At 39.0% G+C, this 22,291-nt stretch overlaps 1 long non-coding RNA gene across 1 annotated transcript in view; it reads left to right on the top strand.

Moving 5' to 3' along the window:
- The window catches only part of LOC309650936, a 43,757-nt gene extending 22,002 nt beyond the window's left edge, over positions 1–21,755 (top strand). The window contains exons 2-3 of the long non-coding RNA XR_014257836.1: positions 12,476–12,626; positions 18,007–21,755. This is a non-coding gene — a long non-coding RNA (uncharacterized lncRNA). The remainder of the gene's footprint in view (positions 1–12,475; positions 12,627–18,006) is intronic.
- The last annotated feature ends 536 nt before the right edge of the window (positions 21,756–22,291 follow it).

Genomic DNA, 22,291 nt, shown 5'->3' with positions numbered 1-22,291 from the left:
GGAGTAAAGTTATGGACTTTCCAAAGTGTCCTGATAAAACCGAATTCTACCAATTTACTTTTCTGTAAAACATATGTGAAATGGTCTCTCTCCCTTTATCTTCTGAAATTTTAAGTATTCCATTTTTTTTAAAAAAATGAATTCATTTAGTGTGTTAGTCACTGGATGAAACCCTTTAAGATTTAACAAAAAAGGTACGTTCAAAGTCTTCCCTGGTTACCTGTACTCAGCTGCAACAACTGCTATACATTATATTCTTCCACGATTCAAATATTCATTCTCTACCACATTCTTTTGTGGTTTTAATTCTGATGCTTTGCCATTCTCTTAATGTTGTTTAATGGGCTTTTCTTTTTTCCCAATTAGATTAAAAGCCGCATAAGGACAGTTCAGTACAATTCAATTCAACTAATAGTTATTGAATTCCTACTTTGTAAAAGGAGTAATGCAAAGCACTGAGCATGAGAAAAACCAAAATGCATGATCTTTGCTCTCAGAGAAAGACAAAACTGGCACAATTAGCAATGGCAGAGGCAAACCTTTCACTTCTTCCATTACACAATAAGTAAGAAATAACAGTGGTAAGTAATAAATGATAAAATGAAGTTGAAAACTAATGTAATGGAGCTCCGGAGAAGGAGACTTTAGTAATGACCAGAGAGACCTAGGAAATACTTATGAATCAGATGAGTGGAGTGAAGGTTTGATGAATCAGTAGGAAAAGTGGACACAGGTGTGGAGACAACACTTTTTTTTTTTTTTTTAATTTGATTGGAGTAGAGTTGATTTACAATGTTGTATTAGTTTCAGGTGTACAGCAAAGTGATTCAGTTCTACATATACATGTATCTATTATTTTTCAAATTCTTTTCCCATTTAGATTGTTACATAATATTGAATAGAGTTCCCTGTGCTGTACAGTAGGTCCTTGTTGGTTATCTATCATATATAGTAGTGTGTGTATGTTAGTCCCAAGCTCCTGATTTATCCCTCCCCCCAACAGCATTTCCCCTTTGGTAACCATAAGTTTGTTCTTGATATCTGTAAGTCTGTTCTGTAAGTCAGTTCATTTGTATCATTTTTCAAATTAGATTCAACATATGAGTAATAGCATATGATATTTGTCCTTGTCTGAGTTACTTCACTTAGTACGGTAATCTCTAGGTCCATCCATGTTGCTGCAAATGGCATTATTTAATTCTTTTTTATGGCTGAGTAATATTCCATCGTATATATGTACCACATCTTCTTTATCCATTCATCTGTCGATGGACATTTAGGTTGCTTCCATGTCTTGGCTATTGTAAACAGTGCTGCCATGAACATTGGGGTGCATGTGTCTTTTCAAATTATGGTTTTCTCCCGATATATGCCCAGGACTGGGATTACTGGGTCATATGGTAGTTCTATTTTTAGTTTTTTAAGGAACCTCTGTACCATTCTCTATTAACAGTGGGAAATGGGGGTTATGTACAAGAAAATGTAGCTGCCCATTATGGCTGAATTATATAAAGTTTATTGAGATTGCGGGCCAAGGAATTATATCCAATCCTGAAGGCCTTGCTGAGTTAGGACTTTATTCTATGATTAATGATTACTCCCTAAAAGTTTTAGGAAATAGTAGGGAGATAATTTCCCAGGAACAAAAACCCATAGAATTTTGTGGTTGTTATGATACTCACTGGTAAAAAACATTTCAAGGGGCACAGCTAAATTTCCATTTCCAGCCATCATTTTCAAACACAGGTGAGTTTTGTTTGTCGCAAAGAAGGGTACAATAAACATTCAGTTCCCTTACAACTTGCCCCAGGGTCAAGCTTAAGCTGCTTCTAATAAAGAGAGAAGTGTGTTATCTTCCCTAGAGATGATTCTTATTAAGAGCGAATCGCTCCCTGTCAGCAGGTGGGCAAACCAAGTGACAAAAGAGGGGATGAGTCATCTAATTTTGAACTCACCCACTGTTTGATGGCAGCATTTACAGAAGAGTGAGGCAATTGGATTGCTAACCCAGACATCTGCGGCATTGACAGCCCTCTATTATTCCAAATATAGGACAGTGTGATCTGACAACTCAAAATTGGGGGGGACTGGGCAAGTGAGTGGTAAAATGAATGTGATTACCTAGATGCATGTTTTCACGGAGGATTCTGCTTCAGTCCATCACTCGGACACCCATTCAACAAATATTTGGTACCTGCTGTACCAAACGTATGTCGTGAGGCGATCACTATAGAAACCTTACCCTCCGGAATTTTATACCCTAATAGAAGAAAAATGTCTTTTTTTGTTTTTTTTAGAAAGTAACACACTTTAGCTGGATTGATTCCTGTTAACTTGGTGTTTCAGTCTTCAAAGTCTTACTTTGTCCACCAAGTAGTCTCAGACACCCACCCGCCCCCCAGTACAAACATGTTCTCTACTCTAAATGTCCATTTGGCCCCAGAGAGTGGAAAAACGAATTGACTTTTCCTACGCTTCTCTGACCAGATCGCGTTGAACTAGGTTGCAGCTGCACTTTAGCTGGCGAATGCACGACTGAAAATAAAACACTTATTGGAGGCCAGCCCCCGACCAACGCTTTGGCAAACTGACAGCGCTGGCCAAAAATATGGAGGTCATATAATAATTAGAGAATGGATCATGACTTCCAGGGCATTATCCTGGTTACATCAATGTGGGGATTTTGCTGGGATATGTTTTAAATATATCCCCAGCCTCTTTTCAGGACGAAGTCAAACTAATCGTCTTCTGGAATCTGCTTTTTCTCTGAAACATTCATTTTTCTCTACATCTGTATGAGAGGCTTTCACCAATCCTTTATTTATATAAGCAAATGAAAGGTCAACTAGAAAGAATACTTCCTTTCCTTTCCTGTGTTTGATAAATGCTCGTTTTGCCTTTTAATTCAACTGATTAGGGAGAAACTGAATTATAAACACCCACGTGTCCTGGTGGTCAAATTCACCCCTGTCAGATATCAGGAAGAGTGTCTCCAAAGAAATTCATAGTTTATGGATGAAAGGACAAAAATTGGCATCCTTTCCTAAATACTGGGCATTTTTACACCAGCTGAGAGGCATTCTATTTCTTCCTTCCTTCTTTGCTTCCTTCCTTCCTGCTTTCCTTCCTTCCTTCCTTCCTTCTTTCCTTCCTTCCTTCCTCCCTCCCTTCCTCTGTTCTTTTCATTTTCTTTCTTTCTTACTCACTCTAGCTATTCGTGCAGGATTATTACAACTGAGGCTGAATCTGCAAATCAAGAAGCATTAGACTCACAGGTGCCTCCTCTGTGCTTGCTTTGGACAACTGCCCACCCCCGTCATGTCCTGTAATATCTGTCACTCTCAGCTCTGTCTGCTGTCCTCAGCCCTAAATGATAGAGCAGCAGCAAAGCCCTAGCTCAGATTGGTCTCCTCACTCCAAGACTGATGACTCCGGGCAGGATCATCTTTCCAACAGGGGTGAATAGACCCTGAAGCCAAGACCTACATACGTAGCATCTCTACCCTTAGAGGTTTTCAAAGGAAGATTTTGAGTATCTTTGTGCTGCCTGCTCACCAAAAGGATTTCCAATGGCTTACACGAAAGGATGCAATCACACCTCAAAACATGTATCGCCTGCTTTGGCCAATTTAAACAATTTGTGTATTTTAACATATTACAAAGAGACTAAATAAAACTTCTGTATTGTTCCCCAATCTCCACCTTCATGGAAATTGAAGCAATATTCTGACAAGACCAGTGACAGACAGAGCTTCTGCCGAAAATGGAGAGGGAAAAATACAAAGCATGTTTATGTTGCAGATTGTGTTTATGCTACAACAAAACTGAATAAATTATCATGCTTTTCACAAATGAGTGTTTCTAGAAATCTCAGAGGGATAGGTTTAAGGGCATTTCGGTGTCACATGTGCTTCTTATTTGTTTAGCAAATGTACACTGAAAAGAGAGAGGCAGAGGTTGCAGAGAAAGAGGGATGAAATAAGGACAAGAGAAAATAAATTTGAAGGTCAAATGACATATCCCAGTTACCCTGCCACTTATTTTAGTAGCTGATTCATTCTCAATACAGTCGGCTCTTCTCCCACACGACAGTGAGGAATGAGGATAGAATAGCTCCACAAGCTGGCGGAGACAGATGAAGAGGGTTAATAAACAGAAAACTTTTAAAAACCAGCATAGATCAGTTGCTGTGCACTGGATATATTTCACCTGGAACTCTAGTATCTTTTTTTTTCTTCTTCCTTTTTTCTTTTGCAGTTCAAAGTATCGCTAGTTGAGATGTATGAAGGGGCTCAGGAAGTCAGAAACTTATTTTATTAATGCTCATTTTTTTAAACATGAATATTAGCAGAAACTCTCCCTGCTATTATATTTTGTTCAATGAGACAAATAGGGAAGATGTTTCATTCAGTCCGTTTCAATAACCCTGTAAGCTCTGACAACAAAATAAGCAAATTCAGTTGCGTATTTTCCAACATAACATCTACCTTGGGCGTAGCATTGTGGGATTTGGGGTGGGAGTAGGGTTGGTGGCGGAAACATGTTACTCTCTGCTCTTATACGTCTAAGAAACTAGCCTTTTGCAAACGTGAACTGGAGGCAACTTATAATAAAAGTTCCAAATACTTTAAAATTTAAAAATATTAAATTAAGAAAAGATATGAAATATTTGGGGAACAATAAAATAAAAAATAAAAGTTTTTGCTTTTTTGTTGTTTTTTGGCTTGTTCGGTTTTTTCTTTTTTCTTTCTTTTTTTTTTTTTACCTAGATGCTATTGATGATCATAGAAAATTGAGATGAGTGTAGACTGGAGACATGACCTTGTTCTAGTAGGGTGAATATGTTTTGAATGGATACAAGAGTCAAGTTCATATCATTAAATAATTTACTGAGATTGCTGCTACTGTTATTATGAAGCCAGGTGTCTTTAACATCTTTTGCAAAGACTGAAGGAAGAGGAATGGATTGGCAAAAGGTGGGGAATATGACGAGCTAGCTAGTGTGAGAAGAGTATGCAGAATTCCTGTATCCCAAGCGAAGATTTTTATGATAGATGTAAATCAAGTCAGGTCAGGGAATCAGGTGATACATCAGCTGCTTTTAACTCTTTCTTCCCAGGGCTCTTTGCCTCTTGAGCACCTGCCCTATTACTTTTTGCCTCTCCGGTTGTCCCTCCACTTCTCAACTCTGCACTAGGTTGTGAACTATACTAGGTATCAGATAACATATCTTCTTTCGCTTTGTCTTCCCAGTACCTCGTAACATGCCTGGTTTGCTATCAGTACTCAATACTTGGTTTAAGGGATAAATCAAAGGCTGGGTGATGAGGTCAGTCTACTTTGGAGATGGATTTAGATATATCAGCGGCAACATTTGCAAAAAAGCAATGATCACACAGTAAATAAATTGGAATAAATATTCCAATGAGAGCAATCTGCTTTATTTATTTTTTAACATCTTTATTGGAGTATAATTGCTTTACAATGGTGTGTTAGTTTCTGCTTTATAACAAAGTGAATCAGCTATACTGCTTTCATTTTAATGGGCTCTCAGATATGGAATAAGGAGATCTGTGGGGTGCTGAAACGTAATATCACAACTGCCGTGTTCAATGCCATCCTAGTTTTTTCACATGCGTAGTAGCCTTACCTTATCAAAATGTTACCACATTGTTTCCACATTCTTAATTTAGCCACACTTCCGTTGTCACTGGTTTACAAATGAAAAAAGGAGAGCCCTCCGTCTCTGCATATGCCAGGTCCTTCTTAGATGTGCTAGGTCTTTTTTTATTGACATACAGTTGATTTACAATATTGTGTTAGTTTCAGGTGTAGAGCAAACTGATTCAGTTACACATATAGATATGTATGTGTTTGTATGTATCTATATTCTTTTTTTCGATTCTTTTCCATTAGAGTTTATTACAAGAGATTGAATATAGTTCCCTGTGCTATACAGAAATGCTTGTTGTTTTTCTATGTTATATAACAGTAGTATATATCAGTTAATCCCATACTCCCAATGTATCCCTCCCCAACTCCTTCCCCTTTGGTAGCCATAAGTTTGTTTTCTGTGTCTGTGAGTCTGTTTCTGTTTTGTAAATAAGTTCATTTGTACTGTTTTTTAGGTTCCACGTGTAAGTGATATCATATAATATTTGCTTAGACATGTTATTTTAAAGTCTTACAATATCTTTGAGGAAGTTACTCTTAATTCTAGTTTACAGGTAAGATGACTAAAACTCAGAGAGATTAAAAACTGCCCCCAAATTATACACCTGGTAACTGGTAAAGCTGGGATTTGAACCTATGTGTGTGTGTTTTGTTTTTCAGTTTAGCATTTTGTTTATTTTCCATGTTATCACGTGTATCCTTTTAACATCTATATGGGATTACATTGTAGAAACAGACAAATGCATGTTTCTTTGTATATGTGTTTCATATTCTTGGTTTATACCTAGGAAGGATGTGCACATTTTCAACTTTCTAATGAAATTAATTTCTAATGATAGTGCCAATTGCACCCTCTTTTAGTCGTGTAATGAGAGTTTCCATTGTTCTATATTTTCCCCCAGTATTTGGAATTGGCAGGCTTTGATTTCTTCCAATCTGGCGGTTGGTTCTTTGAATTTGAGAATATCTTTGTGCTTTTAAATTATATTCATACTCTTCCAAGTCATCTCCCAGGGAAGAAAAGATACACTTAAGGTCCACCAGTGGCCAAGCCCTAATCCCAACACCAAGCAACAGAACTCACCATCCTGCAATTAACACCGCGAGCATGCCTGCCCCCCCAGTTAGGGAACAATACTGCCACCGAAGCAGTACCAGACTTTGGATGGGGAAAGGGGTGGTGGGATTACTATGCTTTCTCTCTCCTGTCTCTGTGGAGCAATGCTTCACTCAGACCTCAGCAAGATCCCAGGAAACCTCGTGTTTTCACTGGAGAATGCTTGCATATTGCTGTTACTCACATTTCCTTGTCTGAGTTTATGAGAATTTTCAGCACAACAAAGGTCAGAGTTCCTGCCCGCAAAATAGATTACAATCTCTCAGTGCGAGCAGGACAATACAGCTGGTGCAACAGACTCAGTCCTTGCTCATAAACACTTCGTTGGCCTTAGAAGCGCTTGTGACCGACAGCAGGGCATGTTTTCACAGCTCCTTCCAAAAATAAAATTGAAGGAAAAAAATCAGTAAAGTCAGAATATCACCATTTCCCAAACTCAAAAAAACTCAGTGATATTTTTGCTTTCAATTTGGAAAAGCTCCCCATTGAGAAATGAGGTCCCAGATACTAAAGAAAAGAATGGAATCTAAGTACAGTAAAACCCCATAACCATAGAAAGGAGTAAGGTATCTTCCGTAGACACAGAGAAGTGACAGATTATTTCCGTAGATTGATTTAACTCTGGATTTTTTTTTTTAATTCCTTAAAGTACAGGGGCTTGATTGTAAAAGCACACGAGGAAGCCCAGCTTAGTCCTCCTAGTATTGATCTGAAAACATGTAATTGACTTGTTTATATGCACATGCTTAAGAAAGGATGCCGTTGATTCAAACTACTTGAGCTCATTAGCTGTGTTGACTCAGTCAATGAACTGACTTTCTCTCATGATGTTTCTCTCAATCCTGGAAAGAAAGAGAGTTCAGCATTTTTTTTTTTTTTTTAAGTCAATAGCTTCCAATGCCACTGAACCAAATTGCTCAAAGTAACTTTCTGTTTTTAACTTCACTTATTCTTATTTTGATGTTTCATTATACAAGAAATATATTTACCTAACATTTTTAAAATACAGAAATAAAGAAAACACACAAAAATATTTTATTCTGCCCCACTCCACTGCCTTCCAAAGAAGTTATCACTCTTTTGTTTGTGTGGATCTTTCTAGACTGCTTCCTATATATTTATTTACAAGTATTATACATGGCTTGTATTTTGAATATCTTTACCTATGTGACATATTATTCTATAATTTGCTTTCCTATTCTTAACAACATATTTTAGAAAAATTGAATTATTTTAAATGGTTGTATGATAATCTCCAGTGTAGGTATATAGTCTATATATTTTTATTTTTACATTTATTTTACGATCCCCCCTAGTAATTAATAGACATTTAGGTTGTGGAAATATCTGCTACAATACTAACAATGCCACCATAAATATCCTTGTGCTAGCCCTGTGGATGTTTTTTGTGTGTCAGAAATTCCAAGATAATCTGACTATTCAACTTTAACTATAGAATGTGTGCATTATTAATTTAAACTGAAGGACAGGGAAGAGTGGTAACATGCAATAACCACTGCTAGCTTTTGTTGAGTACTAATTGTTTACCAGGTACTATTTAAGTTCCTTACATGCATTAACTAAATGACCTTTAAAATGACCCTATACGGTAGCTGCTATTATTAGCCTTATTTTATATATGGGGAAACGGGCCTTGGGGGATTAATTACATTGCTAAAAGTCATAAAACTAGTAAATGGAAGAACAGATTTGAACCCATACAGAGACCTGGCGCCTGTACCTCTAACCATTATCCTGCACTGCCTCTCAGCATGACTATATAAGGAATCAGTAAAGTAATTAAAGAGAGTTCTTGGGTAACTTCCATGTCTACAGCTGTTTTTGGATGGGGAGAGGGTGTGTGGATTCCTGTGGTGACATCTGAGATGTCTAAGAAGCATAAATCAGAAAAGGACATGAAGGCTCGGTCAGCCTAGATGAACAAGATTTACAGAGAGTAGCTGAGGAAATCAGACTCTTTAAAATATTCAGATGGATTCCAGTGACACAGTTTTATTCTTCACACATGTGTCCCTGGAAGGTTGTCGAGAACTGCAAGGCTGTTGAGAATCTGGACTGTATCCGGGAAAAAGGAGAAACTGATAAAAAGGGTAGAAAGTAAATCCTAAGAATAAAAGCCGAGGAGAGTGGTTCAGTGGCTGTTTATTGTTAAGTGGGTACGTGGTCCTCTTCTAGGTGCAGTGGTCGCAATGAAGAGGAAGTTCTCTAAACACGGTTCCTCGAAGGATTTGCTTGTTGAATTAAAGTGGAGATCAGAGCTGGGGACCAATCCCTGTGGTGTGACACGGGCGAAATGAATGAGGGACACGATGCATTTGTGGGTCACCCACTGTGTGCAGACACTGTCCAGGGACTCAGACGTTTTGCTCTGACTTATGAAACCGTGCGCTCAGACACACAGGGCACGAGTATCTCTGATCCCAACACATACGCCTTACTCCAAAGCTCAAAGGTTTCTTAGCTCCAGCACTTTGTTTAGAAAAGAGAAGAAAAATGAAAAGCAATTACTCTTTTCTTACCAGTGAAGAGTTCTTATGAGAGGACCATAGAATGGACGGTTAGTTAATCTAGGGAGATTTCAGATGAATGTACTGAAGAACTTTGCGTTAGATGAAAAATACTTTAGGGAGAGAAGTCTCATTCTAAGAGGGTGTGTGTCACTAGGGCTAATATTAGTATGGATTGCTCCAGAAGACTCATATTCCTTGTAAAAATATTGAAATTCAGCCAGATTGCTTCATACGCAGCTATTATCCTGGGTCCCCTGACTACCTTGCAATACCCCAGTCACCCTGGCTGTATCCCTGGCCAACCTCTGTTACCCAGCAAAAAATGGTTATAGCATCTGGAACAACGTGGATCCTCTGGAATCCTTCTTCAGACTACCACCGTCCGTTCAGATTGGTTGATGCCTGTATCACACCAGTTATTATAATTTTGAATATACTTCCTGTTCGTAACCACCTGACCTTAGATATTCAGGCAAAAAGCTGTATCCTGTTCCCTCTCAAGGTCCCCTTCACCTCCGTAAGCATTATCTTCTGTTACTTAGTAGGGGGTTTTATAAGTCTGAATCTCCATCAGGTGCTGAATTCAAGCCAGAGAAGTTATTTTGTAAAAAACAGGGTTTTGCATCATCATTTTGGACTTCTTTCTGTTTCTATCAGCATGCCTAAAGAAGAGTCAGCATTTTGATCCTAATCTGAGGAATCCTAAACTTTAGGATAATGGAGTCATATATCAGAGTGCTCTATGAAGCCCAAAAGAACCCACTAACTGAAATCTTGAACTATGACAATTGTCATTTGAAATGTATGGTAAATACCCAAGCTGATGGATAAAGGCAACAGAAACAAGGCCAGCAACCATGGATGAGCAACCCACCATATATACCAAATATTGCATAATCAGGTTTCCCAATCTTTATTTCTTTTAATCCAGAACTAAGGGGAAAGGGAAGAGTAGCACCGACGTCTGAATTTCTCAATAAATATTCCACTGATGATGGTTTTCCTCATTAAACCACCTCCCTCATATAGGGATACGAGGAAGAGAAGGAAAGATTAGTCTCAGTTGGCGGCCTGACCAGAAGCAGCCAGTGTAATGCTGTAGGGGTTAATCTGTTCATCTGTCTTTCCTCTAAGGCCAGGAATCTTTCTTGTAACTCATAAAAGAGAAATGTTCCCAAAGAACTTGTGGAGGAGAAAGGCAAGTTGGTGGGACGGAGCAAACATTTCTAACCATCTCTAACCATCTTGCAGCTAGGACTTCTGGAGATTTCAAGAAAGTCTATTGCTATGTGTTCGTACGTTCCTGCAAACACACAGCATGGGGTTAGGGTCCATGTATGTTTGTTGAGGTTAGGAAAGAACGGTGGAAACAAATGCATATAAACTATGGTTTTTGGCAAACTCGTTATGTCTCTCATACAGGGAAAAACAACGGTTCCGAATTTCAAGCGCATTCCTGAGCCCACATGACTACTTAACAATAATTTTCAGCTCTAAGTTTCAGCTGTAAATATCATTTATAATGGGTAATTTTTATTACCTCTCACTCATCAGCTTCCATCTCTACCCCACTCCCTTTTACAAGAAGAGTGAAATAAAGGAACTAAACTACTTTATCAAAATGAAGACAGAAGTACATAAAACACAGATTTGAATGCTGGCTCTGCTTCCACCAGGACGCGGCATACTTTCCCCTCTTACAAGGCATGGAACTTTGCACTTCCAAGTTTCGGTTCTCTGTGTCTCTGCTCGGTGTGGTAGAAACTATCATTTTGAAGTGATTCACGTCTTCTGCTTTCTTAAGCTGACCGGTCGTTTCTGTAACATCAGATCTAACCCATAATCCCTCAACACCCTCACAGTCACATGCACACAGAACTCTTTAACTCTATTCACCTTCTAACCTTCTGTTGACAGTACGTGGTCAAGAATTGCTTCAAAAGAATATGGAATTAACAAACTACAAGTTATTTTAGTTCTTGATTTTAACCTTGAATTCAAATTGTATACTACTTGGGTGACCTTGGCAAGTTATAGAACCTATTTCTTCCTTTGGAACAGTATGATAGAACTATTTTTCAGAGTTAATGTGAGGATGAGATAAAATTATTTGAGGCATAGAGTCTAACATAATGCAAATACTCAATAACAGTATCTAGTACTCTTGTTATTGTCCTGAAAACAGTGACAACAACAGAAAGAATATCATCGCCCACTTAGCTTCTCAGTAAAAAGAGGCAAAGAATTCAGAGGCCAAGTTAAAAAGTCATGTAGATACCAATTCTTCCATTTTTGAGATGAGAGAATTGAGGCCCTAGATAAAATGAATAGCGATTCTGATTTCTGTAATCCTTCAGCTACCTCATAGCCGAAATGACCCACTGTGTTTTAACAGTTATTGGGATGATCTGTAAGAAATGTTATATTCTGAAATAGATATCCTTGTCTCCTTTTGAAAATTCTATGTTATACCTTCTCATGGCCACCCAGCCCAGGCCAATATGAGCTCAAAGAGTTAAGTTCATATTCATTTAACTATAACGAGTCATACTTCAATAAGGCAAATCACGATCTATAAAAGTAACACAAAAAAAGTAACACAAATCTCAGATTTTAAAATTTAAACTATTTTCGATTGAAGTTTTAAATTTTAAATCATTTATTGTTTTGTATAGCATGGGCAAGCTTTCTTTTCGTTGAGAAATCTGTATAGATAGAGCAATATTGAAATCGCAAATCTTTTGTGAACTCATTCACAGACTACCAGTTACCATATGCCTTAGTTATCAGTAGCAAGAAAAGGCATGTTTCTTTGGCACACACACACACACACACACACACTTATATGTACTCACACGTGTATCCACACATATGCATTCACGCATGTGCACACACACACATGCTCACACACACATGCTCACATACAATCACACACACACACGGAATCACACACACTCACGTTCATACAGTCATTATATGTCGATTATCCACAAGCTACTAGAAAATTTAGAATCAAATCTATGATCCATGTCTAGCATTAATATAAAATGGTTTGGTGTTCATTTTCATGTGAGTTAATACTACCCTTGGCCTTATCTTCATACTTTATTTTTCGACCTGGATCACCCTAATATTTATTGTCTTTCTTTGTTAGGCATAATGTGGTAAGCTTCTCAAGTCCTATGGAATAAGAGAGAATGAATAAATGAAGACCGAGAATGAAGGTAAAGCTTTAACCTACACAGTTGGTCCGATGGCAACTTAACTCCTGGTGTCCCAGAAAGACCACTTACCTGGGAGTCAAGGTAGGATATTGCCCGTCTTCATTAATTTAAAGTTAGGGGTTTCTGATTTATGGCATTTTCTCTTCCATCTGCCTATTTGCTAGGAGAATCCCTTTCTTTGTTCAACAGTCTTTAAAATTAGTTACAATTTACAGAATGTAAGTATAAAACGGTGCTTGCAAATACACTATAACAAAACAGTTTAATTGGCAGGACAATGTTAAGTTTGAAGTGGTGTGTGAATGTTATCTTTAACAAAATGTTATATTTGGCTGAGTTTTTTAAGTATGCGTGGCCCACCTGGTCCTCAGAAGCCCAGATGGGATCCCCTACCTCTCTCCGTAGGCGCTAGGTCTACACCTGTCATATGACCCTGTCTTCCTGGAGCAGCCCCAAATGATAAGACCCACACCTGTTTCTTGCCATGGGTGTTGCACCTACAGAGACCTGCCCTGGGAATCACTATCCCTCTGTTAACAAGGCAAATCACGATCCAGTTTGTAGGGGACCCGCGGTCTTGGAGAACAATGTCTACCCTCCTTCCTCACTACCAGCCTACCCCATCTGCTTAAAGAGGCGAGACAAGGACATCCCATTCCCTCTGCACTCGGATACATCTCTTGCCTGGGTCAATGGAAAAAGGGATGCAGCATTAATCCTGTCTTTTTTTTCATTCCTACAACAAGAGTCTGTTGTCTGTGTATAAAGGCCCATCGATGTTGAATAAAGGGAACCTAACTGATCTATTTTTGAAATCGGAAAAAAAAGAGAAAACACCCGACACCAATACTGTTTGATCCAATTAGCGCATCCACTAGCTAGCTGAGCAAACTGCTTCAAGTCACCAGGACATTCTAGATTGTTGTTTCCAAGATTAGTGATCCTCCAGTTAAGCTCTCAAGTTCCTTCCAGGTCTATTTAAGAATCTGTAATTTTATCCAGTATCCTGCTTCTAAGCCAGAACTTTAGCTCTCGTAGATGAAGGACAAAAATAATTTCTGTAGAGAGTATGCCACATGCAATATTCAGCTCAGGAAGGACAAAGGTTCTTCCCATTTGAAGCTAAGTGTCATTGCTAATATCTCAACGTACATTCCCTGTTAAAAATGACAGTGGGAGAAATTCAAAATAAGCCTTAGGAATGGCTTCCTGATTTTATTTGTTTCCCACTGAGAGTCTGGGCTTTTCTAAACTCACTCACTATCTTTCAGGAGATTTTTTTTCTGAGCACAGGTCTGCACAGAATCAAAGACATGAAATGATGGTCTCAAGAGTTCTTGCACCCTTGTAGCTTATTTTTCTCCCATAATGCTTTTTTATTTTTCCCCTTATCATTGAAAAATAAAACATTGCTACTGTTTCACTTCATCATAATTGCTATAAGACAAACTTAGACATGCTCTCAGACACTGTCTTCTGAGTCTGTTTGACAGCTTTTTTAAATCTTTCGCTCTTTGGGAGGGGAATTCAAGATCTGAGCTTCATATTGGATGGGCGCCCAGAGTAGAAGACAATATAGATGATTCTTCAGAAAAGGACAAGGAACATCTGTAGTCAGGAACACTCAGAAAGCACTCACTGAGGGCTTAGGCATGTTAAAAATGGATAGAGAGCACTGGGGGTGAGTTATTCTAGTAGCGAAAGGGAAGCAGCTCCACTCTTGCAACTGGAGGGAACCTTAGGACCAGAGGGATCCTTTGCTCAAGGTCCTTTATGAAGAGCTACCTCGTCCTTCTCCCTCCCTCCCTCCCGCCATTTCCCTTTTCTTATGTAAGACAAAGCCTAAAGCTAAAGGAGTGACCTAAGACTTTGAAAGAGACATGAAAGCATCTACATCATAAAGGAAATGTTTGCTCAGGAGCTGGTGATATTCTTTCCAAGTCGAACAGGTCTTTTCATGCATTTTAGAACAAGTTTCACCTTTCTAAAAGGCAGAAGCACCCTTTCGAGAGCCTTAGAACAACACTGCCCGTTCAAGGCTGTGCCTACACTTGTCTCCTGATGAGTCTGATTAACTGGCCTCCAGGACGCAACATGCTGGGAGCAGAGCGTGGCCGAGAACCCAGATTCTTGGGCACAAGGAGTACAGCTCGCCTGTGTGATCTGCTCGAATGCGTGCATCACTTTATTCCCAAAGCCCGCGGTAACCCTTAGGGGAGTTACGAGAACTCTCTGTACCACTGAGAGCTAACATCATGAAATGGAAATCAGTCAGTCCCTACCCTGGCAAACCAGTCCCTAGATTTTACATAGCACCTAATGTTTCCCTTCAATTTCCAGGACAACGTAAAGCATCAAGTTCATTCCTTTTCCGAGTGCAATGCCCCACGAGTGTTTGTTTCATATAGGATGCCACCCACGCCTCAGATCCCCCCAACTCTTTCTTTCCTTACCTCCTTCTTGAAACTCCCAGCACCTCTTATACCTTCCATGCTAATTTGTTAATAAATGTGGATTACATGAATTGAATTTGGAAAATATTAGGATCGTTAGAAGTCACTGGGATTGCTACACAGCACACCTGGGAATTAATGGTTTTGAGCAGGGGTCAGGCCAAATCCGGTCCACCTGCTGTTTTTCTTTGTCTCATAAGCAAAGAATGTGTTTACACTTTTAAATGATGTTTTAAAATCAAAAGACTGACATTGCTTAATATGTGAAGATTACGTGAAATTCAAACATCAGTGTACGGGACTAAAATTTATGGGAACACAGTCCTGTTCATGTATTTATGGATTGTGTCCAGGGCTCCTTTTCTGCAACAACAGAGGAGACCCCATGGCCTACAAAGCCTAAAATATTTACCGTCTTGCCTTTTACAGAACAGGTTTGCCAGTCACCAGTTTAGAGTTTCACCTTTATTTAACCCTCTGAGCTTTATATCTCTCAAAAACAAGGGAGTTAAGAACCTGTAGGATTCATGGAATTTAAAGTCGCAACTTGCTTCAGCCGCAGGGCTCTCTGGGGAAAAGCTGAGCTTTGCCTGCAGAAATGTATTGTGACAAAGGAGATATAGGTCGTTGAGAGACATATTTTACCATCTGCAGACGCCTGGGAGTCAGCTAGAGAGGGGGTAATATGTACACTCTGAGGTCAGAATGTGCTTGCTCTGAAAATTTGAATTGTGTCTTCTTCAGTTGAGGACACCATGGGTAGGAACATGTGTATCTCCTTATGGGATATGCATCTCCCTGAAAGAGTTGCACTTAAAAGAGTTGCACTTAAAAGAGTTGCACTTAAAAGAGTTGCACTTAAAATCTTTTTTTTTTCTTTTTTTTTTTAGTAAATTGAATAATGTCCACACAGGAGAGAATCTATGTATTTGAATTCCCTTTTTTCCATATTATATACGGTATTATTTATCTCGGGTCACATAGTAAATTATCGCAAACTTAGCAACTTAAAACGACGTGTATTTATGATGTCGCTGTTTCCGTGACGGGAGCTCATGCATAGCTTAGCTGGACCCTCTGCTTCAGGCTCGCAAAAGGCTGCCATGCACGTGTTGACTGAGGCTGTAGTGTAAACAAAAGGATCAGCTGGGGAAAGATCCACTTCCACGCACACATGGCTGCTGCAGAATTAGGTTATTTTGCGGCCTGTTGGAACTTGGAGCCTCGGTTTCTTTTTTTTCCCCTGTCATCTTTAACTCTTTATTTAATTTAATTTAATTTTTTTATTGGAGTATAGTTGATTTACCATGTTGTGTTAGTTTCAGGTGTACAGAAAAGCGATCCAGTTATATATCTATATAATGTATATATACCTCCTTTTGCAGATTCTTTGCCCTTATAGGTTATTAGAAAATATTGAGTAGAGTTTCCTGTGCTCTACAGCAGGTCCTTGTTGGCTGTCTATCTTATATAGAGTCCTGTGTGTCTGTTAATCCCAACCTCCTGATTTGGAGCCTCAGTTTCTCACAGGCTATTGACCAGAGGCTGCAATCCCTTCCATGTCGTGTGGGCCTTTCTGTAGAGCAGCTCACAACACAGCACTTCGCTTTATCAAAGCCAGCCACGGGGAGCATCTTCCAGCAAGACAGCTTATTATCTCGTAAAACGTAATTATGGAAGTCATAACCCATCACCTTTTCCACGTTCTGCTAATTAGAAGCAGTCAAAATTTTCACTCACATTCAAGCGGAAAGGAGGACCCTGGGGGTGCAAGTACCAAGAAAGGGGATAATCGGGGGGCAAGCTTAGAAACTAGACACGACATAAAATTATCCTGTTTTGTTTCTGTGGATTAACCAGGGATGTCCTCAATGATGGGTACACAAATGTGAGACTTGTAAGAGAAGGTCCAAAGAGAACTATTCATTTTTATTTTATTTATTTTCTTAAGATTTTTTTTTTTTTGATGTGGACGACTTTTAAAGCCTTTATTGAAATTGCTTCAGTATTGCTTCTGTTTTATGTTTTGGTTTTTTGGCCCTGAGGCAAGTGGGATTTCAGTTCCCCGACCAGGGGTCGAACCCGCACCCCCTGCATTGGAAGGTGAAGTCTCAACCACTGGACCACCAGGGAAGTCCCGAGAACTATTCATTTTTTGTTCTCCTTTGTTTGATTAAAATCTTTTTTTAAATTTTTAATAATTAAAATTAAAATACTTTTTTTTATAGTTTTAACTTTTCCCTGGCTGACTAATTCTGTTCTTTCATTCTCTCATTACCCCATCGTGCATCCTTCTATCCCAGCTTTCATGCTCACTGGCCAGCACCAGCTGGCACATCTTGTTCCCTCACTAGAGCTTGAATTCCTTGAGGTCAGAGACTTCAGTTTTTTGGGGGGTTTTTTTGGATTTTTTTTTTTTTAATTTATGGCTGTGTTGGGTCTTCGTTTCTGTGCGAGGGCTTTCTCTAGTTGTGGCAAGCGGGGGCCACTCTTCATCGCGATGCGCGGGCCTCTCACTATCGCGGCCTCTCTTGTTGCGGAGCACAGGCTCCAGATGCGCAGGCTCAGTAGTTGTGGCTCACGGGCCCAGTTGCTCCGCGGCATGTGGGATCTTCCCAGACCAGGGCTCGAACCCGTGTCCCCTGCATTGGCAGGCAGATTCTCAACCACTGCGCCACCAGGGAAGCCCCTGAGACTTCAGTTTGATTGTTGCAAACCTGACTCTCAATAAATATAGACTCTCAATAAATATCTGCTGAGTGTGTAAATGAATGAACAAATAAAAGATTTTTCTGCTCACCTTTCCCCCTTTGATCCAACCCTTACAATAAAGCAGTAAGATGTAAAGATAATTTACTTTTATATTGCTTTTATAAATTCTTCATACAAACTCATATACATTTTCCCCCAAATATTGCATCCTTAAAACCTAGAGCTTACAGAGGTTGCTCAGGGCCAGAATTTAAAACCAGCGTTTTTTATTTAAATTCTTTATTTTTTTCCCTTAGAGCTGCAACCTGATGTTTGACCTTGTCTTTGAAATGTTGACCAACTGACCTTGATTCCAAGGACCTTGATTCTAAGACATGTGCTCCCCTCTAAAGTGTGGTATAAAGGAGGGGGGAACCAAGGGCATCTGGTCAAAAAGCTCTTTGATGGAGGTGGGAAGGACAGACACACTTGTGTTTTATTATGATTAGAATCCAGAATGTTCTGAAATGTACTAAAAATAAATGTCTTTTAGCAGCCCCTTTGCTGGGGAAGGCCGATTTTTGAAAGAACTTGGGAGAGAATGTTTGGGTGAACTTGTATACCGTACCATAAATATTTTTGCTAAAATTATAGAATTGTCTGTTTCCTTTCAAATTGCATCAGGACCCAGGCAAGAGCGATGAGTTTTTAATGTGGAAATTTCATGTGCACGTTTCGGCTTCTTCCTTTTCTTCTTCAGCTTTGCCAAGTCTCACTTTATGTTTCGTAAAGATTGATTTATTGGTGCTTTTTTGGCCTACCTGCTGTGTTATGCAATTCCTCACCAAATTCAGAGACACGACCATCAGTTTGCAAACTTGTTTAGTTGCAGCCAAAAAGAGGTTTGTTTATTAGAATTCAAGCTGATTTATTTGCTGTGCTGAATGATTTTTGCATCGCCTGAAGCCTGAACCTTCTCTTTTCCTCCATTTCTTCTTTGAAATTAAAAATATATATATATATATGTTAATGAGACACAGTGTGACTTGTTCTGTTCCTCAGGGTATAGGAAAAAAGCTCTCTGATCTGCTGCTGTTTGGAAACTGCAAAATGATAGAAATTGTTACTTGGAATGGCCTGAGAGAGGAAGCTCTGGAAACTGGGGTTGTTTTTTTTTTTTTCCCCAATAAAATGTCAGTAACTAGGCAGAACAGGGGAACCCAACAGGACGATCTGTGAAAGTAAGCAAACTCCTCTTTGGTAACTGTAAATAGCAGAGCAAGGTGTTGGGAGGCACTGATGCTTTTAAGTGGAAGGCGCTGTGACCAGGGTCACTGTGCCTGGCCTCTGCACTGCGGTTCACCCTCTGCGGACAGACTTCAGATGCGGTTTCAATCCCATTGAGTGTAATTGACATGAATGCTTGCTGGGTCAAAGTCCCAATAATTTCTCCAGCAACTGCCTCTCTCTGGACGTTGCCAAGAATAGAATCCAGTTCAGCACAGAGAGAGTTTGCTCCAAGTTCTCATCAAACATAATTTCCACTTGTTTTCAAACTGATACATTTTGAAAGGAGCATCTCCTGTTCACTCTGGTTTCCTGAGATGACTGTCCAGCTGCACATGTCTTTGCTTTGCATCAGCACAACTTGAGCCGTATTTATAATCCAGCGTATTAGCTCGTGTTCAATAGCACATGTTGAGTGAGTGAGTCAAGAACCTCCTAATGTTGGTGGAAAAGGAATTTAAAGTTATTAACCCGTGAAAATTGGGTAAGGCGCCATTAGGGGTGGCTGTTATGGGCTGAATTGTGTCCCCCATTCCCCAAGTCCATAATGCTCAAGTCCTAACCCTCAGTACCTCTGAATGTGACTGTACTTGCTTGTAGGGTCTTTAAAGACGTAACTAAAGTTCAATATGATCATTGCAGGGGGGCGGGTGGTATTCCAATATGACTGGTGTCCTTATAAGAAGAAGGGATTAGGACATAGAAACCACAGACCAAAGGATCTGCAAGCCAAGAAGACAAACCTCAGAAGAAACCAACCCTGCTGACACCTTGATCTCAGACCTCTAGCCTCCAGAATTGTGAGGAAGTGAATTTCTATTCTTTAAACCACCTAGTCTGTAGTGATTTGTTGTGGCAATACTGGCAAACTAATACAAGGAGTCAGCCTTCTAGTGAAGGTGCCCTTTTCAGGCAAAATGACTCTTTCTGGAACTCAAGTTAGACGCCATGTAGATGTGGCTTCATTTTTTCTGTTGCATGATTTATTAGTGCAAGTGACTTGTCATGTTAACCCACAGGCTTTCCCTTGACTTTCTATTGTTTATCCTGGCATGGGGCCTATATGCTGACTTCTCCATGGGTGTAAGGAAGCATTTCACAGAAGATCTAGGGGACAATTTTCTTTGAAGAGATTATATTGATGAAAATAAGAATAATTGGGGTGTAAAACAACCATTGTTTTGGTACCTACATGGATAGAGTTAAATCACATTACCTAAGAGCCCTTTAAAGATGGCTACTCGAGGGGCTTCCCTGGTGGCGCAGTGGTTAAGAATCCGCCTGCCAGTGCAGGGGACACGGGTTCCAGCTCTGGTCTGGGAAGATCCCACATGCCGCGGAGCAACTAAGCCCGAGCGCCACAGCTACTGAAGCCCATGTGCCACAACTGCTGAGCCCACATACCACAACTACCGAAGCCCACGCGCCTAGAGCCCGTGCTCCGCAACAAGAGAAGCCACCGCAACGAAGAGTAGCCCCTGCTCGCCGCAACTAGAGAAAGCCCGCGTGCAGCAACGAAGACCCAACACAGCCAAAAATAAATAAATAAATAAATAATTTTTTTAAGATGGCTACTTGATATAGTAGAAACAGCATTAAACCAGAAGTAGATAGTGAAATTCCTTAAAGACTTTGAAGTGCTAGACAAGTGCAGTCTGATCTTGAGAATAACCTTGGGATGTAAGTGGGGTGCTGTAGTATCATTGCCATTTTTCAGGTCAGGAGGCAAAGACTCAAAGAATTTAAGAGATTTGTAAATTAAGTCTTCAAGCCTCAAACTCAGGTCTTCAGATTTGAAAGTCTATCCATTTTCTATCCCTCCACACTGACCCTGTAGATTTCTACATTCAATGAGGAAATGAAAAAAGGAATGTAGCATATGTCTTTTACATAGAAAATGGTCAACAATGTTAGATGAAACTGATGTTGTTACTGTAGGAAAAACCTCAAAAAGAAGCAAGATACGTGTGAAGGATTGATCAGTTTTAGTTCATTTATTACTTAATGAGGGATCTTAATCAAATATGTCTTTTGTTAGACATTCTTGACAAAAATCATCGAAAATGCATTAGTCTATTTTATTAAAATGTACAATATGATATGCATAATTTGTATTTTATTATATTTATTAGTTACGATATAATTTCATTTTTAAGTTTTCAGAGTAGGATAGACCATTATGGAAAAGTATGAGATGGTTTTATGAAGCTGTTCTGACTCAGAGTTCTTCCTGAAATAAGCCATTTTGATTTAAGAAAATTAGCAAATACCCTGCAGGCACTTTGTAGTCAATGAAATTTGGGGAGATTAAATTTTACATTAATAGGAATATACTGAGAACTTATTTTGTGCCCGGCCCTATGATAGGCAACAGAAACTGTATAACGAAAGTAATACTTGAGGAAGTAGAATGTGGAGCAAGGAGAATATGTATGGGAGGAAGAGATAAGGAGAGTTCATTACGAGGCCTCGTGTAGCACGGGTTTGATAATATGATCATAATAACATTTTATTGACGAAGTAATTTTTTTATGGACAGCACAGAGTTGAGTCACATTTAAAACTCATTCTGACAATTTCTGTCTTTTAATTGGTGTATTTAGACATTTATATTCAATGCAATTGTTGATATCCTCAGAATTAGGTCTACCATTTAAATTTTTGCTTGTTTGTTTTTTCCCTCTGTTTCCTTATCTCCTCTTGTTTGCTTTTTCTTATTTTCTATTAGCTTATTTGAACCATCCCCTTGTTTTGTATTCCTTTTTAATGCATCTATTGAGATTTTGATTATGCCTTTTTGTAGAGATATTTTAGTGATTATTCTTGGGAGTTACAATATACATACTTAACTTTTGTCAGTCTACTTATAATCAAAATTTTGCCACTTCACATTGAAAATAGAAACTTTACTATTTTCTTTACTAAGTTCTTTTTATCCTCCACCCTTTGTGCTATAGTTGTCATATATTAACCCTCCCCATACTTGAAAAACCCCATCAGGTAGTGTTACAATTTTGCTTTCAACTGGTTTAAAGAATTCAAGAAGGAAGAAGTCGTTCATTATTTCTACCTAAATATTTGCTATTTCTTTTGCTCTTTCTTGGTTCTCCATGTTTCAAATTTCTGTCTGGTATCATTTCCCTTCTGTCTAAAAAATTTAATTTAGCAATTATTTTATTTCAGATCTGTTGGCAAAAAAATCTGTTAGTTATCCTTCACCTGAGAATGTCTTTGTTTCGCCTTCACCATTGAAGAATATTTTTACTAAATATGGACTCCTGGTTGACAATTATTTTCTTTCAGCATTTAAAAAAT

The sequence above is a fragment of the Balaenoptera physalus genome (genome assembly GCF_965194825.1).
Source record: "Balaenoptera physalus genome assembly, chromosome: 20".
Lineage (NCBI taxonomy): Eukaryota > Metazoa > Chordata > Mammalia > Artiodactyla > Balaenopteridae > Balaenoptera > Balaenoptera physalus.
Note: the sequence above shows the minus strand (reverse complement) of the source record. Positions and strands in the feature narration are given on the sequence as shown.